This window comes from Oncorhynchus masou, chromosome 24 (genome assembly GCF_036934945.1).
Source record: "Oncorhynchus masou masou isolate Uvic2021 chromosome 24, UVic_Omas_1.1, whole genome shotgun sequence".
In the NCBI taxonomy this organism is placed as follows: domain Eukaryota; kingdom Metazoa; phylum Chordata; class Actinopteri; order Salmoniformes; family Salmonidae; genus Oncorhynchus; species Oncorhynchus masou.
The window spans coordinates 38,049,492-38,061,994 of record NC_088235.1 but is presented as its reverse complement, the minus strand read 5'-3'; the positions used below and the strand labels follow the sequence as shown (position 1 = coordinate 38,061,994).

General features: G+C 44.7%; 1 pseudogene; it reads right to left on the bottom strand.

The window, feature by feature from the left end:
- Positions 1–12,503, bottom strand: part of LOC135512136 (1-acyl-sn-glycerol-3-phosphate acyltransferase epsilon-like) — a 44,733-nt pseudogene that overhangs the window by 9,289 nt on the left and 22,941 nt on the right.

The window sequence follows — 12,503 nt, the reverse complement described above, 5'->3', positions numbered from 1 at the left end:
GCCATTTTGCCACAACTTTGGAAGTATGCGTGGGGTCATTGTTCATTTGGAAGACCCATTTGCGACCAAGCTTAAACTTCATGACTGATGAATGGAGATGTGGATATATTGAAGCAACATCATTTCCTCATGATGCCATCTATTTTGTGAAGTGCACCAGTCCCTCCTGCAGCACATCAGAATCTCTTGTGCATGCTTCAGTGTTGCTTGCATCGAAGCGAGCGTAAAAAAGGCACTTAGCTCGCCTGGTAGGTTCACGTCACTGGGCAGCTCGGATCTGGGTTTCCCTTTGTAGCCTGTAAGAGTTTTCAAGCCCCGCCACATCCGACGAGCATCAGAGCTGGTGTAGTAGGATTCAATCTTATTCATGTTTTGACACTGCTTGTTTGATGGTTTGTTGGATGGCATAGCGAGATTTATTCCAGGCACCCAGATTAGTGCCCTGCTCCCTGAAAGCGGCAGCTCTAGTATTTAGCTCGATGCGGATGTTGCCTGTAATCCATTGCTTCTGGTTGGGATATTTACGTACGGTCACTGTATCTCACACTCAGCGTCAACAAAACAAAAAAGGAGATGATTGTGGACTTCAGGAAACAGCAGAGGGAGCACCCCCCTATCCACATCGACGGGACAGTAGTGGAGAAGGTGGAAAGTTAAGTTCCTCGGCGTACACATCACGGACAAACTGAATTGGTCCACCCTCACAGACAGCGTTGTGAAGAAGGCGCAGCAGCGCCTCTTCAACCTCAGGAGGCTGAAGAAATTCGGCTTGTCACCAAAAGCACTCAAACATCTACATATGCACAATCGAAAGCATCGTGTCAGGCTGTATCACCGCCCGATACGGCAACTGCTCCGCCCACAACCGTAAGGCTATCCAGAGAAAAATACCTGCCCTCCAGGACACCTACACCACTCGATGTCACAGGAAGGCCATAAAGATCATCAAGGACAACAACCACCCGAGCCACTGCCTGTTCACCCCACTATCATCCAGAAGGCGAGGTCAGTACAGGTGCATCAAGGCAGGGACCGAGAGACTGAAAAACAGCTTCTATCTCAAGGCCATTAGACGAAACAGCCACCACTAACATTGAGTGGCTGCTGCAAACATAGTGACTCAACTCCAGCCACTTTAATAATGGAAATTTATGTAAAAAATGTATCACTAGCCACTTTAAACAATGCCACTTAATATAATGTTTACATACCCTACATTACTCATCTCATATGTATAGGTATATACTGTACTCTATACCATCTACTGCATCTTGCTTTTGCCGTTCTATACCACTCATTCATATATCTTTATGTACATATTCTTTATCCCTTCACACTTGTGTGTATAAGGTAGTAGTTGTGGAATTGTTAGGTTAGATTACTCATTGGTTATCACTGCATTGTCGGAATTAGAAGCACAAGCATTTCGCTACACTCGCATTAACATCTGCTAACCATGTGTATGTGACAAATAACATTTGATGATTTAATCCACACTTTAAGGCTGCCACAGACAATTTGACGATCCCTGCCAGTGACTCACTGGCATCAGTCATTACTATTGCAATTTAAAACGGCGCTGACAATAGCTCAAATAAAGGGAAAGGGGGATACCTAGTCAGTTGTACAACTGAATGCCTTCTGAAATGTGTCTTCTACACTTAACCCAATCACTCTGAAACAGCCTTGTCGATGATCAAAAAATTAAATATAGATTGTTAATTGCACATGTTTAGTGGGTTGAAAACATCGGTTGCTTAGTTTTACTTCCTAAAGTGTACCCCTTTAATATCTGAAAAAAACAGAATTGTCTCAAACAACTTCATACCTGGCATGGTTGGGGCAGGTTGTCTATCACTGCTTTTGCCCAGTGTTGCCTCATACACAACGGTGATATCATAAACAGCATCCAGGTGATCCCTCATGGTCTCTATGGCAACGTGAGAGGCTTTCATTCTTGGGGTCAGAACATGGTCTAAGGCAGCCAGCCCTGAGGGAAATAAACAGGAGAGCATTGGTTAACTCTGATGTGCCAGGCAACATGCAGTGGTAGCCCTTTACACTCGTACCTGTATACATGTTGAAAATGGCAGATTTGGGCACTAATATGTCTCAAATGGAACGTAGTAGCTGTACAGTAAAATGCTATACATGACGTCAGAGCTCGGGCTCTGTGCTTCACATTGCTGTATGGTTTTTGATTGACGGCTGTTCTGAACTTGAGCGTGACAAGTAGTCGTCCCCCTCCTCCCTCCCAGTAATTGGGCAACTTTTGCAAATGTTTTGTCTGAGTGAGGGAAAGGCTGTAAATTATAATTATTATAATTATAATAATGATTATAATAAATACTGCTTTGATGTCATACAAGGCAAACACCCGTGAGTCCAAATGTGCACTGTACATTTCCAAATCATTAAACTGATGTCATACAGCTGAAGTTAGAAGTTCATACACCTTAGCAAACTACATTTAAAAACTCAGTTTTTCACAATTCCTGACATTTAATCATAGTAAAAATTGTCGTAGGTCAGTTAGGATCACCACTATTTTAAGAATGTGAAATGTCAGAACAATTAGTACAGAATGATTTATTTCAGCTTTTATTTCTGTCATTACATGCCCAGTGGGTCAGAAGTTCATATACACTCAATAAGTATTTGGTAGCATCGACTTTAAAATTGTTTAACTTGGGTCAAACGTTTTGGGTAGCCTTCAACAAGTTTCCAACAATAAATTGGTTGAATTTGGGCCCATTGATCCTGACAGAGTTGGTGTAACCGAGTCAGGATTGTAGGCCTCCTTGCTCACACATGCTTTTTCAGTTCTGCCCACAAATGTTCTGTAGGATTGAGGTCAGGGCTTTGTGATGGCCACTCCAATACCTAGACTTTGTTGTCCTTATGCCATTTTGCCACAACTTTGGAAGTATGCCTGGGGTCATTGTCCATTTGGAAGACCCATTTGCGACCAAGCTTTAACTTCACCTTTATTTAACCAGGTAGGCAAGTTGAGAAGTTCTCATTTACAATTGCGACCTGGCCAAGATAAAGCAAAGCAGTTCGACACATACAACGACACAGAGTTACACATGGAGCAAAACAAACATACAGTCAATAATACAGTATAAACAAGTCTATATACGATGAGCAAATGAGGTGAGATAAGGAAGGCAAAAAAAAGGCCATGGTGGCAAAGTAAATACAATATAGCAAGTAAAACACTGGAATGGTAGATTTGCAATGGAAGAATGTGCAAAGTAGAAATAAAAATAATGGGGAGCAAAGCAGCAAAATAAATAAATTAAATACAGTAGGGAAAGAGGTAGTTGTTTGGGCTAAAATATCGGTGGGCTATGTACAGGTGCAGTAATCTGTGAGCTGCTCTGACAGTTGGTGCTTAAAGCTAGTGAGGGAGATAAGTGTTTCCAGTTTCAGTGCTTTTTGTAGTTCGTTCCAGTCATTGGCAGCAGAGAACTGGAAGGAGAGGCGGCCAAAGAAAGAATTGGTTTTGGGGGTGACTAGAGAGATATACCTGCTGGAGCGTGTGCTACAGGTGGGAGATGCTATGGTGACCAGCGAGCTGAGATAAGGGGGACTTTACCTAGCAGGGTCTTGTAGATGACATGGAGCCAGTGGGTTTGGCGACGAGTATGAAGCGAGGGCCAGCCAACGAGAGCGTACAGGTCGCAATGGTGGGTAGTATATGGGGCTTTGGTGACAAAACGGATTGCACTGTGATAGACAATTTGTTGAGTAGGGTATTGGAGGCTATTTTGTAAATGACATCGCCAAAGTCGAGGATTGGTAGGATGGTCAGTTTTACAAGGGTATGTTTGGCAGCATGAGTGAAGGATGCTTTGTTGCGAAATAGGAAGCCAATTCTAGATTTAACTTTGGATTGGAGATATTTGATATGGGTCTGGAAGGAGAGTTTACAGTCTAACCAGACACCTAAGTATTTGTAGTTGTCCACGTATTTTAAGTCAGAGCCGTCCAGAGTAGTGATGTTGGACAGGCTGGCAGGTGCGGGTAGCGATCGGTTGAAGAGCATGCATTTAGTTTTATTTGTATTTAAGAGCAATTGGAGGCTACGGAAGGAGAGTTGTATGGCATTGAAGCTTGCCTGGAGGGTTGTTAACCTCTTGAAACTCTAGGGGCGCTATATCATTTTTGGATACAAAAACGTGCACGTTTTAAGCTCAATATTTTGTCACAAAAAGATGCTCGACTATGCATATAATTGATAGCTTTGGAAAGAAAACACTGAGGCTTCCAGAACTGCAAAGATATTCTCTGTGCGTGCCCTAGAACGTGAGCTACAGGCAAAACCAAGATGAAACGGCATCCAGGAAATCAGCAGGATTTTTGAGGCTCCGTTTTCCATTGTCTCCTTATATGGCTGTGAATGCGAGATGAATGAGCCTGCCCTTTCTGTCGTTTCCCCAAGGTGTCTGCAGCATTGTGACGTATTTGTAGGCATATCATTGGAAGATTGACCATAAGAGACCACATTTACCAGGTGTCCGCCCGGTGTCCTGCGCCGAAATTGGTGCGCAAACCTCAGCTGCAAGTATTTTTCCATGGAATTCAGAGAAGAAAGCAGGCTTCCACGAACGATATATCAATGAAGAGATATGTGAAAAAACACCTTGAGGATTGATTCCAAACAACGTTTGCCATGTTTCGGTCGATATTATGGAGTTAATTCGGAAAAAGTTTGACGTTGTTGGTGACTGAATTTTCGGTTCGTTTCGGTAGCCAAATGTGATGCACAAAACGGAGCGATTTCTCCTACACAAAGATTCTTTCAGGAAAAACTGAACATTTGCTATGTAACTGAGAGTCTCCTCATTGAAAACATCCGAAGCTCTTCAAAGGTAAATGATTTTATTTATTTGGTTATCTGGTTTTTTGTGAAAATGTTGCGTGCTAAATGCTACTCAAAATGCTAAGCTAGCTTAGCATACACTTACACAAGTTAGTGAATAGCTATGGTTCAAAAGCATATTTTGAAAATCTGAGATGACAGTGTTGTTAAGAAAAGGCTAAGCTTGAGAGCAGGCGCATTATTTTCATTTTATTTGCAATTTTCAGAAATCGTTAACGTTACATTATGCTAATGAGCTTGAGGCTATAACTGTATACAGGTTTTTTTCATAGCCAAATGTGAACAAAACGGAGCGATTTGTCCTACACAAATAATATTTTTTTGAAAAACTGAACATTTGCTATCTAACTGAGAGTCTCCTCATTGAAAACATCTGAAGTTCTTCAAAGGTAAATGATTTTATTTGAATTCTTTTCTTGTTTTTGTGAAAATGTTGCTGGCTGAATTCTAGGCTTATAGCTATGCTAGCTATCAATACTCTTACACAAATGCTTGTTTAGCTATGGTTGAAAAGCATATTTTGAAAATCTGAGATGACAGTGTTGTTAACAAAAGTCTAAGCTTGAGAGCAAATATATTTATTTCATTTCATTTGCGATTTTCATGAATAGTTAACGTTGCGTTATGCTAATGAGCTTGAGGCTATAAATAGAATCCCGGATCCGGGATTGCGCGACGCAACAGGTTAACACAGTGTTCAAAGAAGGGCCAGAAGTATACAGAGATCAGGGTGCCTTGTGAGGATCTGCCGACGAGTGGCTAATCTTCCCTTGCAATCCGTACTACTGGCCAATGCACAATCGCTGGAAAATAACGATATCTAAAGAAGTCTCAAGGTTTTGCTCACCTGAGGTAGAGTATCACATGATAAGCTGTAGACCACTCTACCTAGAGAGTTTATCTGTATTTTTCGTAGATGTCTACATACCACCACAGACCGATGCTGGCACTAAGACCGCACTCAATGAGCTGTATACCACCATAAGCAAACCGGAAAGAGCTCAGAGACGGCACTCCTAGTGGCCGGGGACTTTAATGCAGGGAAACAAATCGGTTATACCCAATTTCCATCAGCATGAGAGAAATAAATTAATTTCAAAAACTTAGCAATCCCCTTTACTCCACACAGACGCTTACCAAGCTCTCCCTCGCCCTCCATTTGGCAAATTTGACCATAATTCTATCCTCCCGATTCCTGCTTACAAGCAAAAACTAAAGCAGGAAGCAACAGTGACTAGATCAATGAAAAAAAGTGGTCAGATGAAGCAGATGCTAAGCTACAGGACTGTTTTGCTAGCACAGACTGGAATATGTTCCGCGATTCCTCCAATGGCATTGAGGAGTACATCATATCAGTCATCGGCTTCATCAATAAGTGCATTGATGACGTTGTCCCCCACAGTGACTGTACGTACATACCCCAACGAGAAGCCATGGATTACAGGCAACATCCGCACTGAGCTGAAAGGTAGAGCTGCAGCTTTCAAGGAGCGGGACTCTAACCCAGAAGCTTAAGAAATTCCGCTATGCCCTCCGACGAACCATCAAACAGGCAAAGCGTCAATACAGGACTAAGATCGAATCATACTACACTGGCGCTGATGCTCGTCGGATGATGCTAGTCATAGACTGTTCTCTTAGCTACCGCACAGAAAGCGGTACCGGAGCACCAAGTCTAGGTCCAAGAGGCTTCTAAACAGCTTCTACCCCCAAACCATAAGACTACTGAACATCTAATCAAATTGCTACAAAGACTATTTGCATTGTCGTCCACCCGCGGATATTGCTGCAGTCAGCACGCCAATTGCATGCTCCCTCAACTTGAGACATTGTGCTGTGTGACAAAACGGCAGATTTTAGAGTGGCCTTTTATTGTTCCCAGCACAAGGTGCATCTGCGTAATTGCCATGCTGTTTCAGCTTCTTGAAATGTCACACTTGTCAGATGGATGGATTATCTTGGCAAAGCAGATATGCTCACTTACAGGGATGTAAACAAATTTGTGCAGAACATTTGAGAGAAATAAGCGTTTTGTGCACAAACAATTTCTGGGGTCTTTTATTTCAACTCATTAAACATGGACCAACATTTTACGTTCATATTTTTCTTCAGTGTAGTTAAATCTGTTGCTATGCAAACATAAGTCTGCAAGTTTATCGAGTGCCACACTGGGTATATATTGCATTCCATTTCATGGTGATATGGCTGTGATAACTTCAGAAGCAGCTCACACAAGGGATTATGATCTAAAAGACCCACAGCAGCAGTTTCTCAATATCAAACAATTTCTGGGTAACAAACTAAGTACGTAATTGTTTTAAATTAAAATGGTAAAAAAATAAACAATAGCTTCTTAGCAAAGAGCAATTTCTCAAGCAAGAATTTTGCTAGGACATTCTGGGAGGGGTCCGAGAGAGGAAAACTAGCTGTTATTGGCAGAGGTTTGGAACTCTCGTTCTTATTGGTCTACTAACTAATTAACTGCCTGGTAAGGTCACCAGGCAGGCCAAAACGCTATTCCACCAAAGCAGACTGACATTCCAGGCATTCTTTTTAAACAGTTCATACACTAAGGGCATTATCATTTTCACAATATTATTCCAACCAGTGTGGAAATATTAAAACACAGGAATATCACTTGACTGCACAGGGCATTTGATCTTTAGAGTATTAATAAAATTAAGCTAATGCTAAGTATAGAAAAATAAGTACATTATAGTAAACAAGTAGTATGTGGACACCCCTTCAAATTAGTGGATTTGGCTATTTTAGCCACACCCATTGCTGACGTGTGCAAAATAGAGCACACAGATATGCAATCTCCATAGACAAACATTGGCAGTAGAATGGCCTTAAAGAGCTCAGTGACTTTCAACATGGCACCGAGATAAGATGCCAACTAGTCAGTTAGTCAAGTGCTGTTATTGTGATGTGGAAACGTTGAGGAGCAATGTTTCAACCGAGAAGTGGTAGGCCACAAAAGCTCACATAATGGGACCACCGAGTGCTTCAGTTCATAAAAATTGTCTGTCCTCAGTTGCAACACTCACTAGAGTTCTAAACTGCCCCTGCAAGCAACGTCAGCACAATAACTGTTCATCGTGAGCTTCATGAAATGGGTTTCCATAGCCGAGCAGCCGCACACAAGGCTCAGATCAGCATGCGCAATTCCAAGCGTCGGCTGGAGCAGTGGAAACGCGTTCTCTGGAGTTATGCTTCACCATTTGGCAGTCCAACTGACAAATCTGGGTTTGCCGGATGCCAGGAGAACACTACCTGCCCCAATGCATAGTGCCATCTGTAAAGTTTGGTGGAGGAATAATAGTCTGGGGGCTGTTTTTCATGGTTCGGGCAAGGCCCCTTAGATCCAGTGAAGGAAAATCTTATAGCTAATGCATACAATAACATTATAGATGATTCTGTGCTTCCAACTTTGTGGCAAAAGTTTAAGGAAGGCCCTTTCCTGTTTCAGCATGACTATGCCCCCGTACACCAAGTGAGGTCCATACATAAATGGCTTGTTGAGATCGGTGTGGAAGAACTTGACTGGCCTGCACAGAGCCCTGACCTCAAACCCATCGAACATTTTCGGAATAAATTGGAACGCCGACTGCGAGCCAGACGTAGTCGCCCAACATCAGTAGACAACCTCACTAATGCTTGTGGCTGAATGGAAGCAAGGTCCCGCCGCAATGTTCCAACATCTACTGGAAAGCCATTCCAGAAGTGGGGAGGCTTTTATATCAGTTAAAAGGGGGACCAACTCCATATTAATGCCCATGATTTTGGAATGAGATGTTCGACAACCAGGTGTCCACATACATTTGGCCATTTAGTGTGGTAGTCGACTACCAAAAAAAAAAATCCTACTTAATGAAAAAAAAGGTCATAAACAAGAAGCCATTTCAAACCTTTCAACTTGCTCTTGCTAATTAGGTCTAGCAACATAAATCACTTGAAAAACAAGTTAATGACTCCAACCTAAGTGTATGTAAACCTCTGTAATATTTAATTAAAAGGAGCTCACTGGTCCAAGCTGCCAAGCTCTTAGCACTGAACCAGCAATCCACTGACGAGGATAAATAAAATAAAAAAATAGAACAGCCAGGCGACTTCTCATTTTGTCTAAGGTTCCACTAATGCGGTCAACAAACATTTGGGTTGTGAGATTTTGACAAGAGATTGCAAAAAGTTAGTTGGGAGGGTAGATTGTATCCGCTGTCACGGCAAATGTATCTTGCTTTTAAGTTGCAAGCTGTATTTGTTAAAACCCTTGTTACCAAATACCTTATTACCCAAAAATAGTTTTAAAAAAATGTTTGGGATCGAGTCCCCCTCTGTATTCTGCCACTGAACATGGCCAATGGGAAGTTGCTGAGTTTCAGAGGTTAAAGGTTGAAAAAGAAAGCAGTGCTACAAGCAGTGCTACACTTTCAATGTGGGATAAGGAATCCATTAACTTCTTGCGTCGAGCAATCCCGGATCCAGGATCCTATTTATAGCCTCAAGCTCATTAGCATAACGCAACGTTAACTATTCATGAAAATCGCAAATTAAATGAAATAAATATATTTGCTCTCAAGCTTAGACTTTTGTTAGCACTGTCATCTCAGATTTTCAAAATATGCTTTTCAACCATAGTTAAACAAGCATTTGTGTAAGAGTATTGATAGCTAGCATAGCTATAAGCCTAGAATTCAGCCAGCAACATTTTCACAAAAACAAGAAAATCATTCTGCGGCCAACAAGGCAGAGTTCATCTCAGCCTATGCCTCCCTCCAGTCCCTCGACTTCTTGGCACTGACGGAAACATGGATCACCACAGATAACACTGCTACTCCTACTGCTCTCTCTTCGGCCGCCCACGTGTTCTCGCACACCCCGAGAGCTTCTGGTCAGCGGGGTGGTGGCACCGGGATCCTCATCTCTCCCAAGTGGTCATTCTCTCTTTCTCCCCTTACCCATCTGTCTATCGCCTCCTTTGAATTCCATGCTATCACAGTTACCAGCCCTTTCAAGCTTAACATCCTTATCATTTATCGCCCTCCAGGTTCCCTCGGAGAGTTCATCAATGAGCTTGATGCCTTGATAAGCTCCTTTCCTGAGGACGGCTCACCTCTCACAGTCCTGGGCGACTTTAACCTCCCCACGTCTACCTTTGACTCATTCCTCTCTGCCTCCTTCTTTCCACTCCTCTCCTCTTTGACCTCACCCTCTCACCTTCCCCCTACTCACAAGCAGGCAATACGCTCGACCTCATCTTTACTAGATGCTGTTCTTCCACTAACCTCATTGCAACTCCCCTCCAAGTCTCCGACCACTACCTTGTATCCTTTTCCCTCTCGCTCTCATCCAACACTTCCCACACTGCCCCTACTCGGATGGTATCGCGCCGTCCCAACCTTCGTTCTCTCTCCCCCGCTACTCTCTCCTCTTCCATCCTATCATCTCTTCCCTCTGCTCATACCTTCTCCAACCTATCTCCTGATTCTGCCTCCTCAACCCTCCTCTCTTCCCTTTCTGCATCCTTTGACTCTCTATGTCCCCTATCCTCCAGGCCGGCTCGGTCCTCCCCTCCCGCTCCGTGGCTCGACGACTCATTGCGAGCTCACAGAACAGGGCTCCGGGCAGCCGAGCGGAAATGGAGAAAAACTCGCCTCCCTGCGGACCTGGCATCCTTTCACTCCCTCTTCTCTACATTTTCCTCCTCTGTCTCTGCTGCTAAAGCCACTTTCTACCACTCTAAATTCCAAGCATCTGCCTCTAACCCTAGGAAGCTCTTTGCCACCTTCTCCTCCCTCCTGAATCCTCCTCCCCCTCCTTCCTCTCTGCAGATGACTTCGTCAACCATTTTGAAAAGAAGGTCGACGACATCCGATCCTCGTTTGCTAAGTCAAACGACACCGCTGGTTCTGCTCACACTGCCCTACCCTGTGCTCTGACCTCTTTCTCCCCTCTCTCTCCAGATGAAATCTCGCTTCTTGTGACGGCCGGCCGCCCAACAACCTGCCCGCTTGACCCTATCCCCTCTTCTCCAGACCATTTCCGGAGACCTTCTCCCTTACCTCACCTCGCTCATCAACTCATCCCTGACCGCTGGCTACGTCCCTTCCGTCTTCAAGAGAGCGAGAGTTGCACCCCTTCTGAAAAAACCTACACTCGATCCCTCCGATGTCAACAACTACAGACCAGTATCCCTTCTTTCTTTTCTCTCCAAAACTCTTGAACGTGCCGTCCTTGGCCAGCTCTCGCGCTATCTCTCTCAGAATGACCTTCTTGATCCAAATCAGTCAGGTTTCAAGACTAGTCATTCAACTGAGACTGCTCTTCTCTGTATCACGGAGGCGCTCCGCACTGCTAAAGCTAACTCTCTCTCCTCTGCTCTCATCCTTCTAGACCTATCGGCTGCCTTCGATACTGTGAACCATCAGATCCTCCTCTCCACCCTCTCCGAGTTGGGCATCTCCGGCGCGGCCCACGCTTGGATTGCGTCCTACCTGACAGGTCGCTCCTACCAGGTGGCGTGGCGAGAATCTGTCTCCTCGCCACGCGCTCTCACCACTGGTGTCCCCCAGGGCTCTGTTCTAGGCCCTCTCCTATTCTCGCTATACACCAAGTCACTTGGCTCTGTCATAACCTCACATGGTCTCTCCTATCATTGCTATGCAGACGACACACAATTAATCTTCTCCTTTCCCCTTCTGATGACCAGGTGGCAAATCGCATCTCTGCATGTCTGGCAGACATATCAGTGTGGATGACGGATCACCACCTCAAGCTGAACCTCGGCAAGACGGAGCTGCTCTTCCTCCCGGGGAAGGACTGCCCGTTCCATGATCTCGCCATCACGGTTGACAACTCCATTGTGTCCTCCTCCCAGAGCGCTAAGAACCTTGGCGTGATCCTGGACAACACCCTGTCGTTCTCAACTAACATCAAGGCGGTGGCCCGTTCCTGTAGGTTCATGCTCTACAACATCCGCAGAGTACGACCCTGCCTCACACAGGAAGCGGCGCAGGTCCTAATCCAGGCACTTGTCATCTCCCGTCTGGATTACTGCAACTCGCTGTTGGCTGGGCTCCCTGCCTGTGCCATTAAACCCCTACAACTCATCCAGAACGCCGCAGCCCGTCTGGTGTTCAACCTTCCCAAGTTCTCTCACGTCACCCCGCTCCTCCGCTCTCTCCACTGGCTTCCAGTTGAAGCTCGCATCCGCTACAAGACCATGGTGCTTGCCTACGGAGCTGTGAGGGGAACGGCACCGCAGTACCTCCAGGCTCTGATCAGGCCCTACACCCAAACAAGGGCACTGCGTTCATCCACCTCTGGCCTGCTCGCCTCCCTACCACTGAGGAAGTACAGTTCCCGCTCAGCCCAGTCAAAACTGTTCGCTGCTCTGGCCCCCCAATGGTGGAACAAACTCCCTCACGACGCCAGGACAGCGGAGTCAATCACCACCTTCCGGAGACACCTGAAACCCCACCTCTTTAAGGAATACCTAGGATAGGATAAAGTAATCCTTCTCACCCCCCCCCTTAAATGATTTAGATGCACTATTGTAAAGTGGCTGTTCCACTGGATGTCATAAGGTGAATTCACCAATTTGTAAGTCGCT